Source organism: Macaca mulatta, chromosome 4 (genome assembly GCF_049350105.2).
Source record: "Macaca mulatta isolate MMU2019108-1 chromosome 4, T2T-MMU8v2.0, whole genome shotgun sequence".
Lineage (NCBI taxonomy): Eukaryota > Metazoa > Chordata > Mammalia > Primates > Cercopithecidae > Macaca > Macaca mulatta.
In genome coordinates this window covers 70,462,763-70,479,664 of record NC_133409.1, presented here as the reverse complement: position 1 = coordinate 70,479,664, position 16,902 = coordinate 70,462,763, and the positions used below count along the sequence as shown (strand labels likewise).

Genomic DNA, 16,902 nt, shown 5'->3' with positions numbered 1-16,902 from the left:
GGATGGGGTAGCAAGTGGGAGGGGAGAAGGAATACAATAAAATTAGAAGGTAGATTGAGGTCAGGCTAGATAGGATCTGAAATTTTATGTTGAACATCTGAACTCTTTTATAGAAACTAAGGAAAGAATAAAGTTTTTTTTATTAAGGAAAGGACATAATCATATCTGTGTATAAGACGAATAACTGGTAGTATGGTGGGAGGTGAACTCTGGTAGAGAAGAGCTAAGAGCAGGGAGAGCTGTGAGGAGGCTACTTCAACAGCCTGGACAAGAAAAAATGGAAGGATGAAAATGGACTAAACATTTAGTGCTCAGACAACTGGATAGCCACACATAAAAGAATGAATTTGAACCTCTACCTCACACTATATACAAACCATTAATTCTAAATGAATCAGACCTAAATATAAGAGCTGAAACTATAAAACTCTTAGAAGAAAACATAGGTGTAAGTCTCCTGACCCAGGATTAGAAACAGTTTCTTAGATATCCACATAAAGCACAAGTAATCAAAGGAAAAGATACACAAATTGTTCTTCAATACAACTAAAAACTTTTGTGCATCCAAGGACACTACCAAGAAAGGGAAAAGATTCACAAAATGGGAGAAAATATTTGCAAATCATGTATTTGATAAGGGTCTACTATCCAGAATATATAAAGAATCCTTACAACTCAACAATAAAATTTAAAATCATCAAATTTTTAAATAGAAAAAAATTGAACATACGTTTTCTCAAGGAAGATATGCAAATGGCCAATATGCCTGAAAAGATGCTTAACGTCATTCATCATTAGGGAAATGCAAATCAAAACTATAGCGAGATACTACTTCGCACACACTGGGATGACTATAATCAAAGACAATAACAAATGTCGGTGAGGATGTGGAGAAATTGAACCCTCATGCATTGCTGGTAGGCATATAAAATAGTGCAGCCTCTTTGGGAACTATTTTGAAGGTTTCTCAAAAAGTTAGATAAATACAGTTACCACATGTCCCAGGAATTTCAGTCCTAAGTAGGTACCCAAGAGAAATGAGAACATACATGCATACAGAAACTTTGTACATGGCCAAAAAGTGGAAATCCAGTTGTGTACAAGCTAATGAATGGATAAAGAAAATGAAGTATATTTATACAGTAGAATAGTATTCAGCCACAAAAAGAAATGAGGTGCTGACACATGCTGCAATACAGATGAACCTCCATAACATATGCTAAGCAAAAGAAGCCAGTCACAAAAGGCCACATGTTGTATTGTTCCATTTATATGAAATTTCCAGAATAGCACTCCATAGAGACAGAAAGTAGATGAGTGATTGTCAGGGGCCGGGCAAATGGGAAGTGACTAAAGGTAGGGATGGGTGGCTCTGGGGTGATGAAAATATTCTACAATTAATTTGTGGTGAAAGCTGCAGAATTCTGAATATATTAAAAACTACCAGACTGTATATTTTAGATGGGTGATTTTGTGGTATATTAATTGTATATCAAATCTGTTTGCTTATTTTAATAAATGACACATTGGGAGAGTCTTTGTGTGGAACTATTTGGTGACTACCTGTTCTAATGAGAGATGCCACCATTGAGAAGTTAGGAATTCTGGAGATACGGTAAACTGTTACTGAGATCTCTGTAACATCAGAGACCAAGTTCTATGAAGTACATAAAACCTGAAAATAAAATGTGATGTTTGAGCTCATTTTTAGGACACTAATTACTGAGTCAGAGGGCCAAGTTCAGGATGCTTTGAGTGGTATTTCTGCTCCATATCCACACACTTGTTTATTTGCTTGATAATTTGTTTCAGATTTATAAGTGCAAGTAAAGCACTCAGTAAATAGAGTAATTTAGGTACTTTCCAACAAATTGCTCTTGTGTACTTTGTACATGAATTTGCTGGGGCACATCAGGAGACAGAAGGAGCTGATGGGTGGGCAAATGTGACCAGAATGTCTCTACTGCAGTCTAATCCCCCACGATCAAGTCAACCCCATGCTGGTTCCCATGCCCAAGCCCTACATCCCTTGCAGGTATCTCCTCTCCCACCAGGCCTTTCCAACAGCTTCCGCCCCCAGAGCTCTCCCTCGTCTCATCTCCTGTATCATTTACTGCCTGGCCTGCGATCCCAATCCTGGCTGTTCTTGGGAATTCATTGGAAGCCCCTGGGGAGCTTTTTGGCAATGTAGATTTTTGGACCCACGTCCAGATCTATGGAACTGAGATCGATGAAGGTTTGGCTAGAAAATCTGCAATTTTAATAAGCCTCCTAAATGATTCTGAAAGAGGCAGCCTTGAAGTGCTTTATATTAAGCACCATTCAATTTTCATCTTATCTACATCTTGTATTCTCAACCATCTGTGAGACCTGAAGGAAAGAAATTAGACATGTTTCTTTGTATATATAACATCTAGCCCATTCATTAATTCATTCCCTCAAAAACATTGATTGAATGCCTCTTATATCCCCAGCCTTATTCTAAGTGTAATGACGATCAATGAATAAAACACACACCGTCACTCAATAAATCGCCGGTGATCCTGATGATGATTCTATTAAACTGAATTCAACACATAATAGCAAACACTTAATAGCACTTTTTATATGGCAGTAACTGTTCTAAGTATTATTTTTATCATCTCCAAGTAACAAAGGAAGGCACAGAGAGGCAACTTGCCCAAGGTTCCACAGTTAGGAACTGGTAGGGACAAGAGATGAACATGAGTGAGCCAGTTCCAGAGTTAGCGCTGGTAACTGCTCTGCTGTGTTTGTTCAGCACATGTAACAATGTCCTGCCCTTCTATTACCAAAAAGACAAGAAATAACAAGTGCTGGTGAGCACGTGGGGAGAAGGGAGTCCTGTACACTGTTGGTGGCAGTGTAGACTGCTGCAGCCATTATGGAAACAGTATGAAATTTTCTCAAAAAATTAAAAATAGAATTACCCTGTGATCCAGCAAACCCTCTTCTGAATATATATCCAAAGGAATGAAATCACCTCATAAAGATATCTGCACCCCCATGTTCATTGCAGCACTATTCACAGCAGCCAAGATACAGAAACAACCCAAGTGACAACATGTGGACAAATGCACAAATGCAGTATTATTCAGCCTTAAAAACGAATGAGATCTTGCCATTTGCCACAACATGGATGAGCCTGGTGGAGGTTATTATGCTAAGCGAAACAAACAAAGACACAGAAAAAAAATGGCATAATCTCATTTATATATGGAATCTTTTATTAAGTCAAATATACAGAGATAGAACATAACACAGTGGTTATGGGGAGGGTTGGGGGAAGGGAAGAAAATGAGGAGATGTAGATCAAAGGCTATAAAGTAGCAGATATAGGATGAACAAGTCTGGAGATGTAATCTACAACATGAGGACTATAGTTAATCATATTGTACTGTATTCCGCAATTTTGCTCCTTGCATAGATTTTAGCGTTGGATGACGACGTGAGATGATGGATACATTAGTTTGCCTCACTGTAGTAATAATTTTATTATCTATATGTATCTCTTCACAGCATGTTGTACACCTTAAGTATACACAATAAAATTTACTTCAAAAAAATAATTTTGAAAAAATCAAGTTGTACATCTTAAACATATACAATGTTATTTGTAAGTTATACCTCAATAAAGCTGGAAAAAAATACACCAAAAAACAGAGCGCATATTCATAACCCAACCATCTCTAACTACTGGGCAATTTTTCTGCACTTAAAATTTCCTAAAATATAAATCATGGAAATAAACTATGCTTGAAGCTATACCAATAAAAATGACTATTATTTTTCAGGCTCAAAAAATAATAATACTCTGCCCTTATCCTGTTTGAGCTCCTCGGTAGAGAGCTATACTATGAAATAAAAAGTGCTATAACAAAGAAATAAGCTTAGGCATACACAGGGTTGAATGAATATTTTTAAAATATGAAGCCTTTATAGTGCAAAGCATTTAAGCTAAGCCTTGATACAGGAGTGAGGAGGAGAAGGAGGAAGAAGAAAAGAAGCAGGAAGAGGAGACAGGGAAGGGGAGGAGAAGACAATTATGATACCAGAAAGATTACCATCAGGGCACAAAGGATAGAAAATGGCCATGGCTATGGGTGCTAGGGAGCAGCAGTGACTGACGGGCCTGCCTCTCACACCCCAGTGAGAAGCAGAAGCATTTCTTTCCTATAAAGGAAGCTGGCTGGCCAGGAGGCAGACACACCCACCACCAGGAGCCACGTCTCTGCTGACGGCAGCCACAGTGGGATGTCACAGGTGCCCACAGCAAGCAGAATATAGAAACGGCTGCTGCTGCTTAAACACTAGTGGTCTTTGAACCATGTTCACCAATCTGAAGAACAGAACATCAGTCCCAACACTTTTGAAAGAAAATCCTAGGGTTTAAGGAGAAGAGGTAGAAATGCTAAACCAATGACTAAAAATAAATTTTCAGAATCAACAGAATCAAATAGAATATTGGGCATCAGATTCAAAGAACGGTTAACATAGACATAGGCAGATAGACGAGACAGACACACGCATGCCAGAAACAAGTTCTGAAAGTATTTTGCTCAGTTACAAAAAACTATGTAAAAAATATTGATCAAAAAATAACTAAAGAAGCTCCAAGAAAGTAAGAGGACTATTCCCAGAGAACAAAAGAAAAGCTCAAGACAGAGGAAAAAATGCTGAGGTGAGAGTTTCCTGGAGGTGAGAGCCATTTTGTCAGCTGTGGGATGGCACAGTGGCCCAGGACACCTCAGATACACAGCCCAATCAGAAGAGGCAGAAAATGGCCAGGTGTGGTGGCTCACGCCTGTAATCCTAGAACTTTAGGAGGCAGAGGCAGGTTGATCACTTGAGGTCAGGAGTTTGGGACCAGCTTGGTCAACATGAGGAAAACCTGTATATACTAAAAATAAAAAATTAAAAGATTAAAAAAGCAGCCAGGCATGGTGGTGCACTCCTGTAATCCCAGCTACTCAGGAGGCTGAGGCAGGAGAATCGCTTGAACCCAGGAAGCACAGGTTGCAGTGAGTAGAGTTCGCACCACTGCACTCCAGGCTGGGTGACAGAGCTAGTAAGACTCCGTCTCAAAAAAAAAAAAAAAAGAAAGAAAAGAAAAGAAAAGAAAAAAATCAGTGGCAGAAAACGGAAAGATCCCCAGAGAACGTTTGTTTCAATATACATAGGGGAACCCTGGCGATAATACAGGCATAAATCTAAAGTGATCCATTAAATTTGCAGTGACAGAGCAAGCCAAGACAATGTCCAGTGTGCTGGTAGGTTCTCACATGGTAGGTTCTCAATAAATATTGCTGGATGAATAATGGAAAAAAAGGGATGGAGAGAGGAAGAAAGGGAAGAGATGGCAAATGAGGACCATGTGGTAGAAGACTGTGGCCAGAATGCTAAGAAATGCAACTAAAAGGTATGAAGGAAGGGGCTTCTGTCAGAAAGAAATAGAAATTGCTATTGGTAAAGACAGAAGTCCAAAATGAACTTAGAGCATACACAATGGGGCCAACAAGATGAAATAAAACCATCTGCCTTCATCTATGGCATGGCCCTATTTTGGAAATGGGATCAAAGGGGTTTGGGGTCATGATCTACAAACCCTCACTTGTCATTTGAGAGTCGAGGAGAATGGCTTAGTGAAAAACCAATCCTTGAGGTTTATTACACACAGGACTTTGAAGATGGTTATAGTCATAGCTCGGCTGGCCACAGCTGTTTTTCACTTTGACAATACACAGTCAGAACTGGACTTGGAATCCCTTGGTGTCAATGAGAAGAAATGAGGAAAAGCCATCCACTCGGAAGATAAACAGAAAATACCTGGTGCTAGAAAAATTCCCCAGAAAAGAACATGATATAAATCTGATTGACTGAGATTATTACAATGGTTACAAGACATAACATAAAGAAACACCATGCTTATTTAGCATGTACTTGTCAGGGACCTTGCTAAATGCTTTTCATGCCTTAGCTCATTTGGTCCTTGCAACTCTATGACATAGGTACTCCATGACATTATCCCTACTTTAAAGACTAGAAATCTGAAAATTACCAAGATTAAGAAACTTAACCTTGATCCCCTAGTGGTCAAGACAGGACAGTCCTACTTAGTGAAGCCCCTTCCTATGAATAAGATAAAGCATGAAATATTAGAAGGGACTCAAGATAGAGAAGTCTTCACCAATCATCCCTATTCCATGGTTTGAAAATGGCTGCAAGTATGCTGCTGTCTTCAGATACTAGAAATTCCTGCTGGATGCTGAATGCAGTACTAATATTTTAAGCTAACAGAAGTAGGAACAGAGGTAAACAAAGTCTCAACATTGTCCCAATTCCTTCCTTAGGGGACTAGCCATCAAAAACTCCCAAGTCAATATAAAGCCAATTAGTCCTTTCATTTTAATAAACTCCAATTCGAAATTAAGCCTACTTTGACCACAGGCATTGAATTTCAGCTCATGCACATTCAAAATCATTTTACAAACGAGGCATGTGTCAAATGTAACTAACCCACAGAAAACAAACGTCTTCCAACTACAAGTTCTCATAGACGGCTTCTAATCTATGATATTGCTCTTATAGAATATGTGGAGCTGGAGGGATGTCATTTTGGAAACTTTTTTAAAATCCTGACAGAAATGTTATATTCAGAACAATTGATCCTCATGCCTATTAGGATGGGCTACTGTCAAAAATAACACCCAAAAAATATCGAGCATTGGTGAGGGTGTGGAGCAATTGGATTCCTTCTGCACTGTTGGTAGGATTGTGAAATGGTGCAGCTGTTATGAGAAAGAGTATGGCAGTTTCCAAGAAAATTAAAAATAGAACTACCATATGATCCAACAATTCCACTTCTGGATATATACCCAAAATAATTGAAAGCAGGGTCTCGAAGAGATATTTGCACACCCATGTTCATAGTAGCACTATTCACAATAGCCAAAGTCCTCGTCAAAAGAATCTAAGTAAACAAAGAGACAACAGTAGCCTCTGATCATCCAGGAAAATCATTCACAAATCAAATCAAAAGATTGATAGATTTGATTACCCAAAAAGACTTTTCCATATCCACACCAAAACAAAACAAACAACAACCAAAAAATAAGCCTACCAGCCGGGTGCAATGGCTCACACCTATAATCCCAGCACTTTGGGAGGCCAAGGTGGGTAGATCACGAGGTCAGGAGATCGAGACCATCCTGGCTAACACGGTGAAACCCCATCTCTATTAAAAAAAAAAAAATACAAAAAATTAGCCAGGTGTGGTGGCGGGTGCTTGTAGTCCCAGCTATTCAGGAGGCTGAGGCAGGAGAATGGCGTGAACCCAGGAGGCAGAGCTTGCAGTGAGCCAAGATCACGCCACTGCACTCCAGCCTGGGTGACAGAGCAAGACTCTGTCTCAAAAAAATAAAAAAATAAAAAATAAGCCTACCACCATAAAACAAAATTGAAAAGCCAACAATGAAATGTGAAATAAAATTTACATAATTTAATACAAATGGTCGGTCATCTTATTTCACAGCAAAGACTTACAATTCATCATCAATAACAAAGCATTAAAACCACAATTTTAAGAATGCTCAAAGAACACTGGCAAGCATTTGCAAAAGAAGAAATATCCAAAGCTAATTAACAGATGTTAATATTTGCAACCCTTCCCTTATAATTCCCTTATAATGCAATAGTAGGTAGGCATAAAAAAAAATAATCTCATTATTTGATTATTGGTATGGAATAATTTCCAAAATATATTGTCGGGTGAAAAAAGCAAGGGCCAAAACAATATATACAGTATGCTTCTTTTTGTGTGTGCCCTTATACCCTTCTTTGCTTGTATATGCATAATTATTTTAGGAAGGCTAGTTAAGGAAATCGTAACAGTGGTCACCTCCTGAGAGGGTTACTGACGGATGTCTGGGAGGCAGGTGCTGAAGGCGCTCTCCTTTTCCACTGCACAATACTTTGTATCTTTGACATCTTGAACCACGCACATTTACTCAAGGAATAGATAAATTTTGTTAATTTTTGAACTTTTTGCAAATCACAAAAAATGCATATTGAAATGAGAAACTTGTCATTTTGTTTTGTCTATTAAAGAAACAGAATAGAAAGAAAAATAAGCCAGAGGCATCCAGTATCCAGAGAAATAAAAACTTTTGTTCATTGCTTGCATTAATGGAACTTGAAACAATCTTTCTTGAGGACAATTGGCAAGATGAATAAAGAGACTTCAAATGTGCATCTCCTTTGCCTCAGCCAGTGATTCTAGGAATCTATCGTAAAGAAATAACCAAACATACGTCTAAAAATAACACGCACATTTGTTGCAGATTTGCAAATAATATGTCTCAATAAGAAATTTAATTATGGAAATTACGTACTTCCATAAAATAGAACATTATGTAGCCAAAAAAAATAATGGTGAAGAATAATAATTTTTGACCTGGGAAAGTACCAAATGGAGGCTACCAAACAGTATGTATGAAAAAAAACTAGCATTTTAATTTTTATAAGTTTATACGTACATACAAATTCAGAAAGTATATATAGCTAAGTTTTTAATTTTTCCTTTTAACAGATATCTTTGAATGAAGGGAAAATGAGTGTTATTCTTCTCTTATTTTTTATCGCATGTTTTTGAAATTCTCTGCATTAAATAGAGCACAATTTTTAGGAGAATGGACTCAAGAGCCAGGGTGCTGAAATTCAAATGCCTACGATGCTACTTGCACAAAGTCACAGAGCCTCTCTCTGCCCCAGTCACTGTGCCTCTTTCCTATCTGTAAAGTGAGGATAATAATAGTTACTACAACAAGGGTTATTGTGAGTTCCGTGAATTAATGGAAGCATGCCCCTTAGAACACTACCTGGGCCAGGCGCGGTGGCCCACGCCTATAATACCAGCATTTTAGGAGGCTGAGGTGGGTGCATCACCTGAGCTCAGGAGTTCAAGATCACCCTGGGCAACATGGGGAAACCCCATCTCTACTAAAATACAAAACAATTAGCCGGGCTTGGTGGCATGTGCCTGTAGTCCCAGCAACTCATGAGGCTGAGTCAGGAGAATCACTTGAGCCTGGGAGGCAGAAGTTGCAGTGAGCCAAGATCATGCTACCACACTACAGCTTGGGCTACAGAGTGAAACTCTGTCTCAAAAAAAAAAAAAAAAAAAAAAAAACAAAAACAAAAACAAAAACTATCTGGAATTCAGTAAGTATTTATTGTTTTTATTACTTTTAAAATTAGGAGAAAAATCTTTTTAAAACTCAAGTTTATGATCCATAATACAACTTCAATGTTTACTTTATACATGTAACTAAGAGTAAAAAAGCAAATGTCTGGGGGATAATGAATGAAAAAATATTTAATCTGCAAATTCTTATAATGGTAAGGACAGTATTAATTTGGACTTCCAAATTTAAAAAGGTAAAGAGCCTTCTATTATATGCTAGTCTGTTTTCACACTGCTATAAAGAAATACCTGAGACTGGGTAATTTATAAAGGAAAGAGGTTTAATTGACTCACAGTTCCACATGGCTGGGGAGGCCTGAGGAAACTTACAATCCTGGCACAAGGGGAAGAGGCATGTCTTACATGGCGGGAGGTGAGAGTGACAGCGTGCGAAGGTGGAATTGTCAAACACTTATAAAAACATCAGATGTCATGAGAACTCATTCACTATTATGACAACAGCATGGGGGAAACTGCCCCCATGATCCAATCACCTCCCACCAGGTCCCTCCCTTGACGTGTGGGGATTATGGCGATTACAATTTGAGATAAGATTTGGGTGGGGACACAGAGCCAAACCATATCATATTATTCTTATCTTAACATAAAAGCAAACAAAAACAAGCCCATAAAATCCAAGGACCCTGGGTACAGTGTACACTACTGGAGTGATGGGCACACTAAAATCCCGGACTTCACCACTATACAATTCATCCATGTAACCAAAAGCCACTTATACCCCTAAAGCTATTGAAATGAAAAAAAAAAAAAAGACAAACAACCAAGTACCTCCCACTGAGGTGAGACTTCTGAAATATTATCTTCTAGGAGGGGACCATCTCATTTGGATACCTGATTGTGTATTCACAAGCAAGGTGCATTTTTCTACTAAACTTACAGGTGAGCAGGCACAACAAAAAATGTTCCAGGGATGTTCTGTGGGTGATAAGAAGCACAAAACTTTTTACCCACTCTCTGTGGGAGACTGGTGATCAGGACCATCCTACTTAAATGAGAAATCTGTTGCTAGGATTCCAATGCTTCAGAAATCTGCAGGACAACAGGGGATTGATGAAACAAGGTTGGCAAGAGAGAATCACAGACCATGAGGACCACAACAACGCATTATGCTAAGAAACCTAATCCAGAACTATAAAAAAAATCTGGGGATGTTAGATTGGTTCTGTGAGCTACCAGCCATCCCCAAAATAACACAGCTATGAAAGATAGCATTCTTGTCTAATGAAGAAATGGCCAAAGAATATAATTTATTTACTTATAGTCTGCTTTATTAATGTTTGATTTTAATAGATTTTTGTTAAGTCAAAATGACTTAAGGAAGTCATAATGAGTCCAATGACTCATTAGTATCTAGTCTTCATTTCAGTTTACACGTTTTTTTATCTTTTGAAGGTTGGAGGTGGGGTGGTGTCTCATGCCAGTAATCCCAGCACTTTGGAAGGCCAAGGCAGGCAGATTCCTTGAGGTCAGGAGTTCAAGACCAGCCTGGCCAACATGATGAAACCCCATCTCTACTAAAATATACAAATTAACCTGGGATTACGCCTGTAATCCCAGCTACTCAGGAGGCTGAGGCAGGAGAATCAATTGAACCCTGGAGGCAGAGGCTGCAGTGAGCCTAGATCGCACCACAGCATTCCAGCCTGGGTGACAGAGTGAGACTGTCTCAATAAAAAGAAAAAAGAAGGTTAGTTTTACCCTTATACAGGGAGCAGCAAGATGCCAAAAAGTGCAGCAAGAGGCCCTAATCTTGTCAGCCAGGTGGTGAGTCCCTCTCCCCATGGAGGGCAGGAGCAATGAAGTGGGGCTGAGCAAGGCACAGGTGGGGCCTTGTCAGCTAGATGCTGGGAAGCGGCTCTGAAGCACTCGTAACCATAGTTTATAGCAACTGAGGTGGCCAAGACCCGGCATTTGAAGCCAGTGGCACAGGCTCCAAAAACAACTCAGGGAAAAATGCCCTTTGGTGACCTTCAGAATCATGGCTGCCACAAAGAAGATGGAACTTGACTCAGATTGTGTCCACTTCTTTGGCAGCCTCTTCTTGTACTTGATCACCCTTCTCATTTTCTCACAAGCAGCCAGGCCTCTGGCAGGGCCCACTGGCTAACCTAAAAAACCCAGGGAGAGAGTATTCATCATTTAAATAAAACTTTGCCTTTCTTAAAATACCACCATGCACCAAACCAACCCTTCAATCCTACAGCCAATTAAAGCCTCCATTTCTGCACTGGTGTGAGCTGAGGTGTCACGAGCAAAACAATCTGACTCAAGAGCTTCATACGCAGTTGGAAATTGAGTGAACTCTCTCACAGTTTCAGAGTAGGAGGGACAACCCAGTTATCACAAGTGAGTATGTAATCAACCAAATCTGTAAAGGAAAATAATTGTGTAAGATAGAAGCATCTGGTGGAGGGCAGAAGTATATCTGTGACTCCAGGAAAATCAGGGTGAACAGTGACCCTTCCCTTCGGAGAGAAGCTCCACAGGATCTGGGCCCTCTAGAGCCTAACAAGAAGAAGAAAAAAAAAATCCTAATACCAGGGGCAGCAAAATTCATCACATCATTGTTTTTTCTCACCTATTCATTTCTTTTTTTCTTAATTTATTAAGCATATAGTGTACAGTGGTTAGGAGGAAGGATTCTGGAACCAAATGGCAGGGTCGCAAATTCCCATTTTACCACTTCCTAAATGCAAGTTCTTTTCACCTATAAACTGGGGACAATGCAAACTTCATAAGATTGTTGCGAGAATTAAATCTAATTTATGTGAAGTGTGCCTGACCCCCAAATTAGCCTTATATGTAGTAGATTATGATGAGGAGGAAGAGGAAGATAAGAATGACGATGACAATGATGACAGTTATAGGGCACCTGCTATGTGTGGCCCCAGGCATTGGAGATGGCTTATGTTCCTCATCACAAGAAACATACAATTAAGCAGAGGGGATGGACATGACACTGATTTATTTTACTATGTGATGGTGCTGTGTATATTTGATCTGGGTTTGAGGTGCTATAGAGTATGGTGGCCAATAACACGGGTTCTTGAGTTAGACAGTCTGGGTCCAAATACTAGCTCAACTATTTACTCTGTGGTCCCAGACAAGTCATTTCACTCCTTAGTGCCTCCGTTTCCTCAACTGTAAAATGGGAGTATGAGAAGAACCTATTTCGTTGTGTAATTGCAAAGATTAAAGGAATCAATATGGTTAAAGTACTTAGAAAATGACACTGTCTACAGTAAATGTTCCATAAATAAACATCACCTGTTACTGTTATCTGGGCTTTTCACAGGTTCATAGTTGATAACTTCAGGATAAAGGAGCAAGAGAAACAAAGAGTGGCGGCGGAGACAGAAACCATGAGAGGGACTGGAGCACAGGGTATGTGGACAGCAGCCCTGGGGGATGCAGCTGGAGAGGTTAGATTCACAAAGTTAAAAACCTCTAGTTCTCTTCCTGTCCAAAAGGCAGCCATCTCTCTCAATTTCAATATCATGATTTGTACTACCCTTCATGGGGCATGGTCACAGTACTCACAGTCTGCAAGATGAGACCTGATGACTGGTAAAAAGATTCCTTGCCTGTATAACCCCTATTAGCCTCTCTGACAACCCAAAAAGTCTTTTTATCATAGAAGTTAATTCTGGGTTAAGGGACTATATCCAAAAATGCTCTTAAAAAGCAATAGGTCAACTGAAAAGGCAATCCAACTAATCAACACTCACTAGCATAGAAGAATGAGACAGATCTCATAAAATCACACACACACACACACACACACACACATATATATAAGGAACCCTATTTACCGATATGTAAGTCCTTTCTGGTTTTAATCAAAGAAATAATGTTGCTTGCTCATAAACAGAATAACTTCAATTAGCAATAATCACTAAGTCCTTAGTTCTTTGGAATTATATTGGCAAGGTTATGAAATCACTTTTTACCATGGAAGTAAAAGGGATCACATACAGTATGTGACCACAGATACTGGTTGCTTTTTTAGTTTAGTTAAATAACTCATACTTTTTTATATAATGTAAATTAACTGCCTAATAAGACTCATCCCCTTTGAACTTGACTGGCTATTTATAGTGGCAATTTTATAATTGAAATAAAAATGTTCTCCTAGAAGAGAAAAGAAGCATGGCTTTCTAAAACTCTATTATAAAAATTACCATTTCTAACTTGAAGAAACTGCATTTTCAGATTTTATCTCTCAAAAAATGACAGATTTTCAAAGTAAACAGCAGGCAGTTAATGAGGGTGATCTAAGATGCAGGGTGCCAAGGGCAATTCTGGGCATTCTCTCATTGCTCCCAATTCCACATCCTGCTCTGTTTCTTGTCTTCTACTTCACAGTGGACCCATATCATTATGGCTAGCACTTTCTTTCTCTGATTAGTGGGAAAACAGCACTTTCTACTGATGCAGAAATCTGCCGCAGTCTATCAAGACATAACTGTAGATTTAACCTCGATCTTATTCCTGCAAAATGAAGGTAGTCATAATGTAAACACCTTATTCTGTCTCCCTGATGAGGGAGAAAATTATGAAGGTTATTAGAAACCAAAGACCCTGCAACTCAAATCTCAAAGTGATTACATGTCTATTATTCCATGTGGCCAGGATAAAATATGATCCGTATTCCATCGTGAGTAAGCCACGGCCAAGACACCGGGTTAGCATAAACTCTCTGAGGGTTTATATGTGTCTTGTACAAAGGCTTATGTTGGGAACTGACCTGGCACGAGGCAGTGAGAACCTGGCACCATTTCTAACTATCCCTCTTGTGACTCTGTCCCTGGCATCCCTGGGACAAGCAGCTGCCCATGTCCACATTGCTCTAGGTGCCCAGCCAGCCAAGCTCAGTCCTTCCAAAGAACTAAAAGCAAACCCCCCAAAAAACTTATCTGCACTCAAGTTTCTTTTTTCTTTCTTTTTTTTTTTTTTTTGTTTTTATTTCTTGAGAGACGGAGTCTTACTCTGTCACCCAGGCTAGTGTACAGTGGCGCGATCTCGGCTCACTGCAACCTCCACCTCCCGGGTTCAAGCGATTCTCCTGCCTCAGCTTCCCAAGTAGCTGGGACTACAGGCATGCGCCACCGCACCTGGCTAATTTTATGTTTTTAGTAGAGACAGGGGTTTCACTATATGTTGGCCAAGCTGGTCTTGAACTCCTGACCTCAAGTGATCCACCGTCTCAGCCTCCCAAACTGCTGGGATTACAGGCATGAGGCACTGCGCCCAGCCTGCACCCACATTTCTATCTGCTAATCAATAATCCCCTGAGCAGATGAACAAGGCACAAAAGAATGAGTGTGCCCCTCACTCTTGAGTGACACAGACTCTTTCCAGAGAAAAGAGGCAAGAAGAATGTCTTTTTTATGATTAGTTTTATGCAAAGATTCTTCTAACAGCAGTTTGGCTAGACAGAGAAAATTATGTCTATTTAATTTAATGACATATTAAAAATTATGCAACAGTGGTCTCAGAGCTAAAAGGAAAACTTAGGATGAATGTTTCACCAGGGAAGACTGGTAAGAATGTCTTCAGGGATACTCTTTATTCTTGCGACCTCAGCATGCCCAGGAAGCACAAGCAGTCTAATTTCTAGTGATGTCAAGACATTCAATACAAGATGTTGTTCCCTCTCCATCCTCCTGGACTACAGCGAACACCAAATGGAAACAATTAATTGTGAAGACACATACTTACGTGTTAATGATTCATGCAGCAAGGCCAAAGTTAGACCCCAAAAAAGAAAGAACTGTCAAAAAGGAGCTAGTGAGGAACTCTAATGGGAGAGATAAGACAGGTGTTGGCCATGGCACCAGCCAGACCTGGAAAAGCTGGAACTCAAGACCCTCTGAGAAGCAGGACACACATGGAGACAGATCAGCTCTGGAAAATGGGAGGCCAGACCAGGGTACAGGATGGTCAGAAAGGGCAGGACCCATGAAGGGACAAGACCAGTCCAACAGGTGGAGGCAGGGAGTTCCCCTCAAGAGTAAAGGGCAAGCAGAGCTTGAGACAGGGGATGTGAAAGCTCGCAGGATGCAGGGATAGAGCAGCAGATGGTCAGCCCCAGGGAGTCAAAGGCAGCAGGAAGAGAAGCCCCAGTGCCAGGGCAAGGACTAGGATGCCTGGTCCTGGGAAGACAAACAGGGACTAAGCAGAAGCCCACCCTCTAGGATCTCAGAAATCCAGGGATTGATGTGCATAACAGGAACAGGAACCCCAGAACTGGGCCAGTGGGAGAGGCAGAGACTTGCAGCAGAAACCAAGAAGGAAGTAATGACTAGGGTTAGGGCACAATTCAGAGTGGAGGCAGACCAAGACTAAGGTGATGCTGAGTCACAGGAGGAACAATCCCAAGCTCTTTTTTTTTTTTTTTCTTTTTTTCTGCAGAGACGAGGTCTCACTATGTTGTCCAGGCTGATCTCAAACTCCTGGGCTCAACTGATCCTCCCACCTCGGCCTCCCAAAATGCTGGGATTACAGATGTGAGCCACTGCACCCACGCTCTCTTAATTCCTCCTGACTAGAAAGAGCCCTTTGCCACTTTCAGCTTTGTTGCTGATAATTCTATAACCTTGGGCAAGTTACTTAACCTCTCTGAGCTTCAATTTCCCCATCTGTAAATAGGTGAATAGGATCCACCGCACAGGTTTGCCGTGAGGTTCAAATAAGATAATGCGGGTAAACACTTTAGCACAGTCTCTAACACGTGGCAGGGCTCAACAAAAGTCACTTACTTTCCTTTACCCTACTACTTCCAGTTGATTACTACTAAACTCTAGGTGTTTTAAAGATAGGCCCAAGCATTATTAATTCCCCTGTGTACTCTGCTCAGTTCCTGCCACAGTGCCAGGGACACATAGGCCACATATGCTCCATGGTGAATAGAACTCACAATAAATAATGCCTTAGTCCATTCGGACTGATAAAACAAAACACACTATAGACTAGGTGGCTTATAAACAACAGAAATTTACTTCTCATGGTTCTGGAGGCAGGGAAGTCCAAGGCCAAGGCATTGGCAAATTTGGTATCCGGTGAGGGCCTGCTTTCTAGTTCACAGACAGCACCCTCTTGCTGTGTCCCTACGTGCTGGGAAGAGCAAACTAGCTCTCCTAGGCCTCTTTGCTGAGGGCACTAATCTTTTTCTTGAGGGTTCCACTCTCATGGACTAATCACCTCTCAACAGCCCCACCTCCTAATACCATCATCTTGAGAGTTAGCATTTCAACATACAAATTTGGAAGGGACATAAACATTCCATTTATTGCAAACGAACACCAAAAGGAGAGCACAGTGGTTGTGGAATATAAAAGTGTTCATGTGTCATGGCATCCTAATAATTTTTCATTTTGGTGTCTGAAAAACAAATAAGTTTTTATCTACATGCACTTTTAGCATCACCTTTTCTAGATCAAATCCTGTATTTTAGTACTGGTTTATGTGGTTCACACTAATCTATGTCCATTAAAATCAAGCAGAACTCCAGAGTGGGAAAGCACTTTTGCTGTCTTTTTCTATGGTGTTTTCTAGGCAGAGTGGGCCCAGGGCACCATCAGACATTCTTTTTGGTAGACAGCGAGGGGTGGAAGGTAGGA

At 40.2% G+C, this 16,902-nt stretch overlaps 1 protein-coding gene across 19 annotated transcripts in view; it reads right to left on the bottom strand.

Annotated features, from left to right (window-relative positions):
• ESR1 (estrogen receptor 1) overlaps positions 1–16,902 on the bottom strand; it is a 436,798-nt gene that overhangs the window by 349,962 nt on the left and 69,934 nt on the right. The window contains exon 1 of one of the 19 annotated variants that reach the window (XM_077999566.1): positions 7,139–7,254. The exons of 17 other annotated variants lie outside the window; for them this stretch is intronic. The gene's annotated coding sequence lies outside the window, so the exon portion shown is untranslated. Of the gene's footprint in view, positions 1–7,138; positions 7,255–16,902 lie in introns of those variants that run through there. One more of the 19 variants, XM_077999564.1, reaches the window with a different exon arrangement.